The following is a 16,330-nucleotide window of genomic DNA, read 5'->3' on the forward strand; positions in this document are numbered from 1 at the left end:
GAAGCCTAGAGAAGTTAATTAACTTCTGAAACTCTCAACTAGTTATTCTAATTAGTTAATCACATTAGTTAATCTAGTCTATTAACACTTTTCTTAACCTGAAGTTGAAGTTAAAAGTATCTTGACAGACCTAATGGTAAAGTATAAGATTTGTGAATGTACCGCTTAAGCAATGGATGTTTTACAAATGGAAGGAATTATTTTTGTAGCTCAGTACAATCTTCGCAATTACACAATTCTTCTGAATTCTTGATGCATGTATTCACTATTATTATTATGAACATCTATCAGACACATTGTTAGAGTTTCTTATTTCAGAAATGATTCCAGTTTAGCAGAGAAGGCACCTACATAAACGAGAGCTCTAAGATTGTTAGATAAGCGCTGAAAGATAAGAAAGCTATGGGTCAGAGGTTTTCTGGTGAGGAGAGTGTTCACTCTTCCAGGAGGTCAGGGGAGGCTTAGCAGAGGATAGGTCACACCCTCCGACACCTCTCAGGCAAGAGTGCATCCTTTACTTTTGTCCTATGTTCTCTGGTGAACACACACAGGAAACTGTAAGTCCTTTGGTATTTTGTAGAATATTGTGTGTGCTGTTGCAGAAGATTTTGTAGAGTTAAGTGGTTTTTGGACAGCCTTATGGATCATATATCTTGTAAAAAATGGAAAACCAGTGGAAGATCTTAGGCAGGAAAACGGGTATGTGTCTGTAGTATTGATGCCTTAAGTATATTGAAACATCATTGGTGTATTCCTGCACAGTCCTGATACATTTGTTTGGACATTTACAGGAAACCTTTCATTACTATTGGGCTTAGGGTTCCAACTTCTTTTTATTCATGATCATGAATCATGTCCCTAGTGAAACTATAATAAAAGTAAGATGCCAAGAACCCGGGTACAGAAGAGAAAAAGGTTGTCCCTAGTGAAACTATAATAAAAGTAAGATGCCAAGAACCCAGGTACAGAAGAGAAAAAGGTTGTCAAGATCCTGAAAGAAATTAGGGAAATCACTTGTGTTCTCCAGGCTTGTTAACTGCTCATCTTCCAAACATTTTTTTTTGTCAGCTGGGTACAGTGGCTCATGCCTGTAATCCCAGCACTTTGGGAGGCCAAGGAGATCACAAGGTCAGGAGATCGAGACCATCCTGGCTAACACGGTGAAACCCTGTCTTTACTAAAAATACAAAAAGTTAGCCGGGCGTGGTCGCGGGCGCCTGTAGTCCCAGCTACTCGGGAGGCTGAGGCAGGAGAATGGTGTGAACCCGGGAGGCAGAGCTTGTAGCGAGCAGAGATCGCACCACTGCACTCCAACCTGGGCAACAGAGCAAGACTCCATTTCAAAAAAAAAAAAAAAATTTTGTCTATCTTTTCTTCTCTTCCCTCGCTCCTTCCTTCCTTTCTCTTTTTCTCTCCCCTCCCTCCTTCCTTCTCCATCTCCTTGCCTTCCTTCTACCTTCTTTTCCTTTTTTTCTTCTTTCTTCAACACAGAGCATAAATTCTATATTTTTGTTTCTTTCTGGTTAGTCTTTTTGGATGAAGATGGTATTATAGCAGTTCATACTCTATACCCATGGAGAAGAGTTTACTGGTAAACCATGAACTAGCCCGGGCTCATTTAAACCTGAGACAGAGTCAAAGCTCTAAGCTTCTTGACTTGGAGTTTATGGTATTTTAGTAGTTTATACACTGTTTATTCAATGGGAATTAAAGTCCATTTTTAAAGAATAAAATAAATTAACATAAACTTCAGCCCCAAAACTGCCTTTCATAAGCAGTAAAACAAAATCTTTCCGCAGGCACAAAAATGTTGAAAAACAATGATTTTTCATGTTGGCTCAGAATTGCTTGCATTTGCATTACTATAATTATGTATCATCCAGAATGTTAACCCTGGTTTATTTTGTCATTACTCCATGTGCCTCTGTAGTTTTATACAAGTGGTAGTGGTGACTTGGTTATTGTTCTAAGTTTTATTACATTTTATATTGTGTGTTTTGTTTTGTTTTGTTTTGTATTATTCCAAGTTTGTATTATGGTTCTTTCTTTCTAATTTTATTGTGTCTACTTTATTTGATTTAATCATACTGCATTATAACATCAAATGAGTAGAAAATTTTATTCTTCCCCCAAATAATTACAATTTTATACAGTTTAAAGTTGTGAATAATCATATTTAAATCATAGTTTCAATTTGGTTACTTTAATACATTTAAGTCTATTCTTCTATTTTCTCTTTAAAACTCAGAAAGTACAGCAGTATGGCTGTGTGTGTGTGCGTGTGTGTGTGTGTTCATGGGGGGAGTCTCTTAGATATTAATTTAGACGTTAAGTAATTCATCCAACCTGTGAGTATGCAGAACCAGGACTAGAACTCAGATCTTTCGAGTCCTATCTCTTTCTATCTTTCCTCTGCTATTCAGCACTTCACATAATTAATACATTAGTCCCATCCTTATCCTGTGAGATACTTCCCAGGACCCTAAGTGTATACCTGAGTATTTGGAGAGCATACACTCTGTTTTTGCTTTTTCTCTCCCTCCCTTCCTTCCTTCCTTCCTGCCTTCCTGCCTGCCTGCCTGCCTTCCTGCCTTCCTGCCTGCCTGCCTTCCTTCCTTCCTTCCTTCCTTCCTTCCTTCCTTCCTTCCTTCCTTCCTTCCTTCCTTCCTTCCTTTCTCTCTTTTTCTCTTTCTCTCTTTCTTTCTCTCTTTCTCTCCCTCTCTCTCTCTCTCTTTCTTTCCTTCTCCCCCCCCCCACTTTTTTTTGAGACAGGGCTTTGCTTTGTTGCCCAGGCTACGGTACAGTGGCACGATCTGAGCTAACTGCAGTCTCTGCCTTTTGGGTTCAAGCAATTCTCTTGACTCAGCCTCCTGAGCAGCTGGGATTACAGGCACACACCACCACACCTGGCTAATTTTTTTGTATTTTTTGTAGAGATGGGGGTTTCACCATGTTGGCCAGGCTGGTCTTGAACTCCTGACCTCAGGTGATCCACCCCCACTCGGTCTCCCAAAGTGTTGGGATTACAGGCATGAGCCACAGCGCCAGGCATGCTTTTTCTTATACATATATACTTATGATGATAATTTACGAATTAGGCACAGTAAGAGATTAGCAACAATAAGTAATAATAAAATAGAACAGTTATAACAATATATTCTAATGAAAGTTGTGTGAATGTGGTATCTCTCTCTCTCTCAAAATATCTTTTTGTACTTTAGGTAACTGAAAACCACGAAAAGCAAAATGCACATAAAGGTTGAGGGGATTACTGTATACCCAGTCAATTACCTTGGTGTGTGAAAGTTCAGTAAAATAATTTTAAGTTGTCAAATCTAGTCCACGATGAACATTGCAAAGGCACAGATCAGGGCAGGGGAGTAGCATTAACCATTCTATAGTTACAAGGTAGGTATTTGTACCTGCTGGGGCATCAAGGTATAAATCACAAAATTTATAATAACATAACTTATCAACAAATATTTTCAAATTATAACATGCTTTATTGGGTCAGAATACATTTTGGATAATTTATAGGGTTGGTTTGTCCAACCTGCTTCTCTCATAAATCAACTATAGGAATGAAGCTCATTTTCTTTAGATCACGCAACAATGGAGACAGAAGTGTCTGAGAATGTTCATTTCTTTCACTCGCTTGAACTATGATAGTACAAAACTTTTCCAAGTAGATGGATAATTACCCTGTATTTAAGATGCCATAATTTTGTAAAATGACCTTTTAATTTGATCCCAGTAGATGGATATTTAATTAACCTCATACAAAGATCAGTATGATATAATTTTTGAATTTTTATAGTTTAAAATCTGAAGAAATGATATGATCAATATTTTTGATTATTATAGGCATATTATGATACTGGTCATAAAGTACATGTAAAGAAACATGTTCTGGGAAATCAAAGTGATAAAGGTATCTGTAGCTTAGGCACATCAGAAAAGGCTTCCTGGTAGAAGGCATTAAGATGACATTGAGCAGGGCACTGTGGCTCATGGCTGTAGTCCCAGCATCTTGGGAGGCTGAGGTGTGAGGATTGCTTGAGGCCAGGAGTTCAAGGTTGCAGTGAGCTATGATCGTGTCACTGCACTTCAGCCTGGGTGACAGAGCAAGATCTTGTCTCTCAAAATATATATACATATATATATATAGTGAACATTAAAAGATGTGCAGGAGTTCAAGAAGGACCGGATGAGTGAGGGAAGAACTGTCAGTGAGGTGCATGTAAGAAGCAGAGGTCTGGAGTCACTGGAGTGTGCGACATGATCAGAAGGGAACTCAGGTCCCCGCTAGGGAAGCCCTGCGAGGTAAACCTGGACACACAGCAGAGCCAGAGTGGAGACAACCTGAAAGCCAACGTGAGGAATTTACAAATTACTCAATAGGGCAATTCTGGGGAATCAATGCCTATTTTTGAGGCAAAGAGCAACCAGATGGGGACAATACTTTAGAAGAAAGATCTCTTGGGTGGGTTGAGCAAAAGGGATTGAAAGGGGAGGGTAAGTGGAAGCAGGAAGGACAGAGAAAGAAGATCTGAGGCAGGTGGTAATGGAAAAGGGTTTGTAGGGAAGTGGATGATGGCGAGGAATTTCCTGGACTTGGCCACTGATTTGACAAAAGGGAAAAAGGAGACAAAGTTAAAAAAAATGACAACCCCGCCTGGTGTTTCTCTCTGGGTGACTGGTAGCATGGTGGCTCCATGAGAAGAACAAAAAAGTCTGTGAAGCAGCTTTTGAGGTGGAGGTGAGGGTTATGGATGGTAAACAAAAGATCGCTTTACATCTAAACTAAATGCTTCATATGTCAGCTTAAACCACTGGACAAATAAAGGATTTAACACCTGACCCTTTATTTTTCATGGGGCCTGTGTGATTTTTTTTGTGTGTGTGCTGCCTTTTGCTTACAGTCTATATTAAAATAATTAGGCTTATCTTGCAGTTGAAGCAATATTATAATTTCCTGAGTTGGAAAATAATGACAATAACGATAATAACATGAGCAACAATCACAACAACCACCGTCACAACAAACCCACCAAGAACAGCGATTGTGCAGCCTTCTGTTGTTCACGATTGCACGAAACTATACTCATTATATTGCTTTCCACTCTTTGACTCCATGCCAAACTTCAGCCTGCTTAGGGTCAGAGCTTGCTGGGAGTGTGCCGCCTGCTATATTGTGTGTGCTGTACTGGGATCAAAGCATTCTTTCTCGTTCCTCATCTACCTCTTCTCCCTACTGCTTGTCTGCCTTCTCCTGCAGGGGGTCAGACTGGCCACATTTGCACGTCTCAGTGCATAGCCCTTTTATACAAAGTTTTCTTTGTTAATCAGGAGAAGTGAATGCAAATCCTCTCTCTGTACAATGAACTGCTTTGAGAAGAAGGTGTGACAGTGATATAATGACCTGGTGAATTTTCAGACAAGGAAAATCAAAATATCTTGGTTTATTTTCTAAAGATTAGTATTTGAGAGATGTGTGTGTGTGTGTGTGTGTGTGTGTGTGTGTGTGTGTCCACATTCTTCCTCTGGAAGACAATGTCATTATGCAATAGAGTTCTTGAATTCTCTCCTTCTCCATGTTTATATCTGAATTATCCTTTATATTTGGGTGTCAGAGCAAGATTTTGTTGTTGCTGAAACTTCAGGATATGCAATCTGTGTGTCTCCGGCTGGTTAATGAGCTTTAATACCTAACCTTAGTGGGTCACTCTCATAGTCTCTGGTAGGGCCTAGAGGGGTACACGTGGCTACCTCCCCCTTATTAGCCATGAAGCCAGAGTACACTGAAACATAAGCACTACCTTCCATCATGTTTCTAAGATATTAATAAAAACACAGTGGCTGCTCATTCTGCCTTTCAGTTTTACTTGTCATTACTTCTTGCACCAATCAAACAAATAGTTGGTAATCATTTAATGGAAGTTCAGGTAAGTTACAAGGTGATTTTTGAATAGCCCAGCAGTCTTTGGCTATGGATTATACTTGAATATCTTGGACAACACACTAGGTAGTTATTAAATGTTAAAAAACAGACACAAAATGAAGAGGTCTGTGTTGTGTTTTACTTAATTTCTTCTTTTGTTAGCATAGTAGAATAAAAAAGATGGTCGCTTCATTTGACCTCCTCTCCACGGGAATAGTAACTATAATGGGTTTAATTAACTATGTGGCATTGATGTAATTAGTTATCCTGGTGATTATACTTCTTTAATAAAAGCGCTTCATTTGAGATGCATTGGTGTTCTGCAGTGGCCGAGCCCTACACCTATATTTCATAACTGTCTAGACAGTGGAACTGTGTGAATATTTTACCAACAGCCCTTGAGAGAGGTTAGCTTGCATGGCTTAAGGTAATTGGGAACTAATGATTTTGCCCCTGGTTTCAGGCTCTTGCAGCAGAGAGCAGAGATGCTGTGGGGGAGGGGTGGCCGTTCATTTTGTGTACGCTGAAAGGGAGGGGGAAGGGCTGTGTTTTGGAAACCATATGCTCTTAGGAACTATTTCTCTTTAAGCTAGCAGTCAGAGAGACAGTATCACCAGAGGGAACTGGGGGTGTTTAATCTATGGGTGGACTGCATAAATACATTTCAATAAATGTACACAGTGTATAGGGACATATGCTCATATTAACAGGAATCCTGACTGTACACATGTCTATTAAGAAACATGCAGTACATTTCGGTATTAAAAGTAGATCACTGCTTAGATTTGGTCAGCAGGTGACTGTCAATGTCCCTTTCACACGGCTCAGTAGACAATGAAGTCAGGCTGTATGGAAAAAAATAGGGCAAATATAAAAGAAGAAACATAATGCAAAAATTACCATATGAAAATGTCAATAATAATGTCACAAGAAACCCCAAAGAAGAGAACAAAAGCAAAAAGATTATCTAGCTGTGCCCAGCCCCATCCACAGCAAACATGGTGTCTGAACCCCCTTAGTTTCCTCACTATTCAAACTTGGGTAATGGAAGGGGAGGGGGGAAGGATGGGGATGGGAACAGAATGGTGTGGACAGAAGGGGGGTTTAGAAACTAGCTGAAGTAGATGCTGCTGAGAAATAATAGGCTCTGCAGATGATCTCTTTCGCAGGTAGAAGTGCTATTGCTTTTCCAGTCTGCTTCCTTTGACTCTCCTTCTTTTTTCAAAGCTATGCTCTCCCTGTCACCTCTTCCAGCAGCTCTTTATCCTGCAGAACTGCGTACCCTCCCATCCGCATCTCTCCCGCTTTCCGCTTTCTCCCTGTCTAGAGACACACACTGAAATCACTGCAGGCCTTTGCTGCTTCGTGCAGCATGGCAAGGAACACTGTGGGTCATTCTAACAGCCAAACCCATAAACAAGCACCACTGAAAAACCAAACAAATGGAGAAGAAGTGCCTCAGTGGAGGTACCTGCCAACAAGACTTGTTCCTTTGCCACGAGGGATGCTCCGGCAAAAGCCTCCATCCCTCATTAAATCAATAAAATCAAGTGTCCTTTATTTTAATCCTCTGCACTGTAATCCAGTAGCAAGGAGAGGGGCCCAGGCTTTTCATCTCATTGTTTCAAAACAGATCGTTTGGTTGGAATTGACAAAAGGTTCATTCCTTTACCTTTGTGGAAATGTCAGTAAAAAGGCAGGTGCTGGGCATTTGGACTCTTTTGCTTAGTAGAAGGAAAAAAGGAGTGTGTGGGGGGTGGGGGTGGTATTGGGGGTGGGAGGAGGGATCTGTGACAGGCTAACTACATGTACCAAAGCTTTCTAAGACATTTTGTTTAGCTTGATATTGTGCAGCAGTGAGAAGAGAGGTGGAATCTATTGTGTGCCAGCTGCATGAATCACCGGATTGAAGTCTAACAGCCTCAGATCCTCTTTTATACAGTAGAGGGGAGATTAAAGCAGGGAGCTCATATGTCACAAAATAGAGGTACAATGCAGTTCTGGCTTGCTTAGTGCACTTAGCCGGCGTTGGATCCAAATTTAGCCAAAGGGAAAGAACGTGCGCTGCTATCAGCCAGGGAGGTGACAAATGTTGAGCTGTAATATCCAAAATTCCTTTTCTGTTTCCAAAATGTCATCTCTCCTTTGTCAGCTTCATTATGATTGAATCTATGTATAGTCACAGACCAACTGGAAACAAACAAAAACACCCAAACCCTAGATAAATTATTCCACACCTGCATCTTCCTAAGCTGTGTAATTGATACAGAGAGTAGAGAAGTTTTGTATCGGGACTGTAAACCACATTTATCTAATATATATTTGTCGAGTGCTATGGTAAGTGCATTCTAGAAGCTGAAAGGGATATACAAGGAATCTAATATATATTCTTCTACTCTCCAAAATCTGGCAGACTTCTTAAAGAGATAAGATAGACAGACAGACAGATAGACATAACCATATACACACCCTTTCGGAAAAAAAGCTGTGGGGCATTTTGTTAAATGTGGGAAGATGAAAAGTGCTGTAGAAATCAGAAGAAGTGAAACTTTTAGCTGAAACTTAAAAAAAAAATCGAATAAAGAGTGTTTGCAGTACTCAGTACTTTTTGGAATCTTACATGCCCTGCATCATGGAGCATAGTGTATTTTTATTTGTATCATTTCAATTTAATAGGTAAAGAAACTGAAGCCCAGAGAGGTAAGTAACTTTCCCAGAGTTATGCAGTTAATAAGAGACAGAGCAGGAATTTAAACTTACAACCTATTGCTGTTTTTTTTGTTTTGTTTTGTTTTTATTTTTATTTGTTTGTTTGTTTTTTGAGAGAGAGGGTTTCACTCTGTCATCCAAGCTGGAGTGCAGTGGCATGGTATTGGCTTATGGTGGCCTCAACCTCCTGGGCTCAGGTGAATCTCCTGCCTTAGCTCCCCAAAGTAGCTGGAACTAGAGGTATGCACCACCACTTTAGGCTAATTTTTGTATTTTTTGTAGGGGTGGGGTCTCCACATATTGCCCAGGTTTATCTTGAATTCCTGAGCTCAAGTAATCTGCCCCCTTCAACCTCCCAAAGTGCTGGGATTACAGGCATGAACCACCAAGCACAGCCCCCAACTATAATACGACTTAAACTACATCTGCAGCTCTCTTGGCAAGAGGCGGTAGATATGAGTCTACAATTTGTCTTTGAGGCCCAGTCCAGTGTCTTTCTGACAGTTCCCACTGCCTTTCTCGCCTTCATGTGGGCCTTCACCATTGATTCCTAAGATCTACCAAATTTTTGCTGTGTTTTCTGCACCTATCACACCTCTACTATCTGCTTTTCTTTTTGCTTCATGGAGAAAACTTCAAGGAAGATGGAGAGCCATGTAGCCCTGGCCATCTACACCATCAAGGACTCCAATTACACCTGAGTGGTCACATCTGCTTGCTGACTGTGCTAGTCATCTCTTTCTCAGACTTCCAGGAGCCATTCCAGGCATTCTCTGTTTTCAAGCCCTCAGTGCAACTGGTAAATGATCTCATATCTTAATAAGAACATCTGACATGTGATACCTCATCTTCACCTTAATAACAACTTCCAGCTCCCATCTCGGCACTCCCTCAGTACCCTGCCCAGAGAGGTAAGTAACTTGCCCAGAGTCACACAGTTAATAAGAGGCAGGGCAATACTTTAGACTTTGCCAGAAGAGCTGCCCCTCTCCAGCTTTTTCACACTAATTGGTGGGATCACTGACGATTGACTTTGGAGTTTGTATCCTTTTTTGCCCTCAAGATTTCCCCCACTCTATTTCTGAAGCTCTAGATCTGTATACCACTGCTACAATCCTTATTCAAAATCTGAACTCAGAGAAGACCTGATAAACACAGGATTGTAAAAATCTTTTAAAAGACTCAGTATTTTTCTCAGTCTAAGAGCTTTTAATATTTGTTTAATAGGAGAACAAATCCACCTGCCAAAGGACACATTTATGATTGCGGAGCATCAGACACCACTGTAAATGACTAAGATATTTGGGGGCAATGGTACTCAAAGCACATGATCTCACAGAGTAGGTCACCTCCTCTGTCAACATGTACATGAACAGCCTGCCCCGATGATCACCACACGGATAAATCTTCAACCTGAAGAGCTTTTTCCATTCCTTTTAGCTCAAGAAAGACGTCTTGTCATTTTTATCTGGCACTTTCTCTGGCTTTTAAAAAAATCTCTAGTTCTCCACTCTACACGAATATCTCCCTTTGCCTTCACTTCAACGATGCACAGGTTCACAAAACTTGATAATCCTTCATCTGATTCTGGTGCATATTCTAACAATTCTGTTTATTTCCTCTCTTTTACTGTCCACACTTTGAAGTGCATATTTTAAATACCCAATTTCTCCATCTCTCAATGCCTGCTCATTCCTTAAAAGTTTGACTAACTTCAAATCAGCATAACTTGGGGAAATCTACTAAGTCCTTATTCTTCTCTATGTCTTAAAAATTTAACTCTTTTAACAATCCTGTCATCTAGAATAATTATTCTTGATCCTACCAAACCCTCACCCCACTTTAAAACTAATTCTTAGAATGCTGCCCTATCATGTTGAAATAAATGCATTGGTGATATAATTGTCCTACTCACACAGTTTTAATAACTCAGCATAATGCTTTAACTATATACAAATGGATTAAAGTAATTTATGATAAAATAATATGCATCAATGCATAGAATCATCATTAATATGATACAAATGCAGATTGATACAAACGTGATTCAAATACCATGAACAGCACTATTATAAGAAATGTCAATTTTTGGACCTTTAAACAAGTTTGATAAAGATTCAAACCAAGCAAACTAAAGAACGACATAATAGTTGCATTTCTGGAAAATTTGGTATATTTAATAACATGTAAAAATATTTGGATGTTTATGAATAAGTTAGGTCCTAGACTAAAGTCATTTTAAACAGATCTTTTTACATGTATGAATGTTCAGGAGTCATTCAAAAGTTTGTTTTGCTACAAAATAATACTTCTACATGTGGGACTGTCTGATATACTGCAAGATGTCTAGCATCCTTTCCTACTTCCCCAACACGAAATGTAAAAACGTCTTCCAGTATTGCTGTCAACCAAAAATTTCTAAAATACCTCTTAGTGGGTGGTGGTGAAGTACCTCTTGAAAACTGCTATTCTGTATTAGCTCAACTTTAGCACAAGTGGCATTCCTGTCTTCATTCCTGCATTTCTGATCCATCTTTTTCCTTTGGTGAGTTCTTGTCCCCTTTCTTCTAGGTAATTTTAATTGTAGACCTTCTTCAAGTCATGCTCCTTGGACATCTATTACTCCCTTTATCTTTCAGTTTCATTGACGCATGATGTATATACAATACAATTTACCTTTTTTTCCTAAGTAGATTGTTTATTTTCTTATTATTTAGTTGTATAATTTTTTAATATATACTTGATATGTCGTTTGTGAGGTACATGTTTTGAAAATATTTTCTCCCAGAAGGTGGCTTGTCCATTTCTATTCTTAATGATATCTTTTTTTAAATTTTATTTTTAATTTTTAACTTAGGTTCTGGGGTACATGAGCAGGTTTGTTTTACAGGTAACTTGTATATCATGAGGGTTTGGTGTACAATTTTGTCACTCCAAAAAGAGAAAGAAAGGAAGGAGAGAGGGAAGAGAAAAAGAAAAGATAGACAAATTTTTTTTTTTTTTTGAAATGGAGTCTAGCTCTGTTGCCCAGGCTGGAATGCAGTGGTGCCATCTTGGCTCACTGCAGGCGCCACCTCCTGGGTTCACGCTATTCTCCTGCCTCAGCCTCCCAAGTAGCTGGGCCTACAGGTGCTTGCCACCATGTCTGGCTAATTTTTTCTATTTTAAATAGAGACAGGGTTTCACCATGTTAGCAGGATGGTCTCGATCTCCTGACCTCGTGATCCACCCACCTTGGCCTCCCAAAGTGCTGGGATTACAAGAGTGAGCCACCACGCCTAGCCTACAATTTACCATTTTTAAGTGTACAACATATACTTCAATGCATGCAGCCATCCACCAACCAGAGTTATGATGTAGAGTACTCCTAATGCTTTGGTTTCCTCTGCCTCTTTCCACTCAATCTCCTCCCCACAAATCTAACCCCTTATGGACACTTATCATTTATCTGTGTCTAGAGTTTGACTTGTTCTAGAATTTCATATAAGTGGAATCATACAGCATTTAGTGTTTTAGGTTTAGCTTTTTAAATTTAGCATAATGTTTTAGATATTTATGCACATCATGAATATAGCAGTAATATGTTTCTGAGTGGTAATTTGTTTATGAATAATATTCCGTTGTGTGATGTACCAAATTTGTTAATCCGTTCACTTGCTAATGGGCACTGGAGTATTTGTAGTTTGGCCTACAACAAATAAAGATATTCTAAACAAGTAAGAAATATATTTTCATTTCTGTTGGGTAACAGTACCCAGGAGAGGTATTGTTGGTGTATATAATAAGCATATACTTTATATCATAAGAAATGACTAAAATATTTTCCAAAGTGTATGTACCATTTTGCATTCACACCAGCAATTTCTGAGCTTTAGTTACTCTACATTCTTACCACTTTGTTAGTCTATTTTAGTCATTCTTGTGGGTTCTTAGTAGTATTTCATGATAGCATTAATCTGCATTTTTCTAATGGCTACTGATGTTGAGCATCAGTTCATATGCATATTTTCAATTTATATAATTTTTTGGGATGTGTCTGTTCAAATTTTTGTCTATTTTCTAAGTAGATTGTTCATTTTATTATTTAGTTGCATAATTTTTAAATATATACTTGATATGTCATTTCTGAAGTACATGTTTTGAAAATATTTTCTCCCAGATGGTGGCTTGTCCATTTCTATTTTTGATGATATCTTTTTTTATTTTTATTTTTAACTTAGGTTCTGGGGTACACGAGCAGGTTTGTTTTACAGGTAAATTGCATATCATGGGGGTTTGGTGTACAATTTTGTCACCCAGTTAATCAGCATAATACCTGATAGGTAATTTTTTTATCTTCACCCTCCTCCCACCCTCTACGCTCCAGTAGGTTCCACTGTCTGTTGTTCCCTTTTTGTGTACATATGTATGCAAGGTTTAGCTCCCACTTATAAGTGAGAACATGTAATATTTGGTTTTCTGTTCCTGTGTTACTTTGCCCAGGATAATGGCCTCCAATCTATGTTGCTGCAAAGGACATAATATTATTCTTTTTCATGGCTGTGTAGTCTTCAATGGTGCATTTGTACCACATTTTCTTTATCCAGTCTACTACTGGCGGGCATCTAGGTTGACTCTATGTCTTTGGTACTGTGAATAGTGCTGTGATGGACATACGCATGTACATGTTTTTATGGCAGAATTATTTATATCTCTTTGATATACCTAATAATGAGATTGCTGGGTTGAATGACAATTCTAAGTTCTTTGAAAAATCAACAAATTGCTTTCCACAATGACTGAACTAATTTACAATTCGCATTAGTAGTATATAAGTCATCCTTTTTCTCTGCAACCTTGCCAAAATCTATTACTTTTTGATTTTTTAATAAGAGCCATTCCAACTGGTGTGAGATGGAATCTCATCGTGGTTTTGATTTTCAGTTCTCTGATTATTAGTGATGTTGAGCTTTTTGTCATATCCTTGTTGGCCATACGTATGTCTTCTTTTGAAAAGTATATGTTCATGTCCTTTGCTCAGTTTTTAATGGAGTTTTTGGGGTTTTTTTTTTGCTTGTACATTTGTTTTAGTTCCTTATAGATGCTGGACATTAGGTCTTTGTGGGATGCATAGTTTTCAAATATTTTCTCCCATTCTGTAGATTGTCTGTTTACTCTGGCAATAGTTCCTTTTGTTTTGCAGAAGCTGTTAAGTTTAATTAGGTCTCTTTTGTCAATTTTTGTTTTTGTTGCAATTCCTTTTGGGGTTTTTGTCACAAAATCTTTGCCTAGGCCTAAGTACGGAATAGTATCCCTAGGTTATCTTCCAGAATTTTTATAGTTTTAGGTTTTACATTTAAGTCATTAATCCATCTTGAGTTGATTTTTGTATATAGTATAAGAAAGGGGTCTAGTTTCAATCTTCTGCAACTGGCTAGGTAGTTATCTCAGCACTATTTATCGAATAGGGAGTTTTTCCTCATTGCTTATTTTTGTCAACTTTGTCACAGATGAGATGGACATAGATATGTGTCCTTATTTCTGGGCTGTCTATTCTGTTTCACTGGTCTATGTGCCTGTTTTTGGATGGCATCTTGCTGTTTTGGTTACTGTAGCCCTGTAGTATAGTTTGAAGTTGGGTAATGTTACGCCTCCGGCTTTGTTCCTTTTGCTTAAGTTCGCCTTGGCTATTTGGGTCTTTTTTGTTGTTTTTGTTCCATATTAATTTTAAAATAGTTTTTTTTTCTAGTTCTCTGAATAATGTCACTGGTAGTTTGGTAAAAATAGCATTGAATCTGTCGATTGCTTTGGGCAATATGGGCATTTTAATGGTACTGATTCTTCCTATCCATGGACAAGGAACGTTTTTTCATTTGTTTGTGTCATCTATGATTTCTTTGAACAGTGTTTTGTCATAGTCTGAGTTATGTTGTAGAGATGTTTCATTTCCCTGGTTAGCTGGATTCCTCGGTATTTTATTCTTTTTGCGGCTATTGTGAAGACATTGCATTCTTGATTTGGCTCTCAGCTTGGGTATTCTTGGTGTACAGCATTGCTACTGGTTTTTGTACATTGATTTTGTGTTCTAAAACTTCGCTGAGGTTCTTTATCAGATCTCAGAGCTCTTAGGCAGAGACTACGGGGTGTTTTAGGTATAGGATCATATTGTCTGCAAACAGAGATATTTGGACTTCCACTCTTCCTGTTTGGATGCCTTTTATTTCTTTTTCTTGCCTGATTGCTCCAGCTAGGACTTTCAGTATTATGGTGAATGGGAGTGCTGAGAGTGAGCATTCTTGTTTTGTGCTGGTTCTCAAAGGGAATGCTTCTAACCTTTGCCAATTCAGTAGGATGGTGGTTGTGAGTCTGTCATAGATGAATGTCTCTTCTTATTTGTAGGTATGTTTTTTCAATGCCTATTGTTGAGGGTTTTTAACATGAAGAGATGATGAATTTTATCAAAAGCCTTTTCTGCATGTATTGAGATAATCATGTGGTTTTTGTTTATAGTTCTGCTTATGCGGTGAATCACATTTACTGATTTGCATATGTTGAACCAACCTTGCATCCTAGGGATGAAACCTACTTGATTATGGTGGATTAGTTTTTTGGTCTTCTGCTGGATTTGGTTTGCTAATATTTTGCTGAGGTTTTTGCATCTATACTCATCCAGGATTTTGGCCTGAAGTTTTCTTTTTTTAAATTGTGTTTCTGCCAGGTTTTGGTATGACGATGGGCCTCATAAGATGAATTAGGGAGAAGTCCCTCCTCTTTAATTTTTAAATAGTTTCAGTAGGAATGGTACCAACTCTTCTTTATATATCTTGTAGAATTTGACTGTGAATGCATCTGCGTCCTGGATTTTTTTTTTTTAGTTGGTAAGCTTCTTATTAATGATTCAATTTTGAAGTCATTATTGGTTTCTTCAGGGATTCAGTTTCTTCCTTGTTCAATCTTGGGAGGTTGTATGTTTCCAGGAATTTATCCATTTCTTCTAGGCTTCCTAGTTTGTGTGCATAGATGTGTTCATAGCAGCTTCTGATGGTTTTATGTATTTCTGTGGGGTCAGTGGTAATGTTTCCTTTGTCATTTCTGTGTGTGTTTATTTGGATTGCCTCTCTATTTTTCTTTATTAGTCTAGTTAGTGGTCTATTATTCTTGTTTATTCTTTCAAAAATCCAGCTCCTAAATTTGTTGATCTATTGTATGGGTTTTTTTTTTTTAACTTTTATTTTAGGTTTGGGGGTACACATAAAGGTTTGTTACATAGGTGAACTCATATCATGGGGGTTACTTGTACAGATTATTTAATCACCCAGGTGATGCTCCTCTCCCTCCTGTCTCCCTCCACCCTAAAGTAGACTCTAGTGTCTGTTGTCCCCTTCTTTGCATTCATAATTGCTCATCATTTGGTTCCCACTTATACGTGAGAACATGCAGTATTTGGTTTTCTCTTCCTGCATTAGTGAGCTAAGGATGATAGCCTCCAGGGCCATCCATATTCCTGCAAGGGACATGCTCTTGTTCTTTTTTATGACTTCATAGTATTCCTTGGTGTGTATGTAGTATATGTACCACATTTTTTAAATCCAATCTGTCATTGATGGGCATTTAGATTGAGTCCATGTCTTTGTTATTGTGAATAGTGGTGCAATGAACATTCACATGCATGCATCTTTATGGTACAATGATTTATATTCC

General features: G+C 38.5%; 1 long non-coding RNA gene across 7 annotated transcripts in view; it reads left to right on the forward strand.

Annotated features, from left to right (window-relative positions):
• LOC105465733 (uncharacterized) overlaps positions 1-16,330 on the forward strand; it is a 266,792-nt gene that overhangs the window by 167,261 nt on the left and 83,201 nt on the right. For all 7 annotated transcript variants that reach the window (XR_011623420.1, XR_011623416.1, XR_011623421.1 and 4 more), the window contains one exon: positions 9,280-9,561. This is a non-coding gene — a long non-coding RNA (uncharacterized lncRNA). The remainder of the gene's footprint in view (positions 1-9,279; positions 9,562-16,330) is intronic.

The sequence above is a fragment of the Macaca nemestrina genome, chromosome 5 (assembly GCF_043159975.1).
Source record: "Macaca nemestrina isolate mMacNem1 chromosome 5, mMacNem.hap1, whole genome shotgun sequence".
Taxonomy (NCBI): Eukaryota; Metazoa; Chordata; class Mammalia; order Primates; family Cercopithecidae; genus Macaca; species Macaca nemestrina.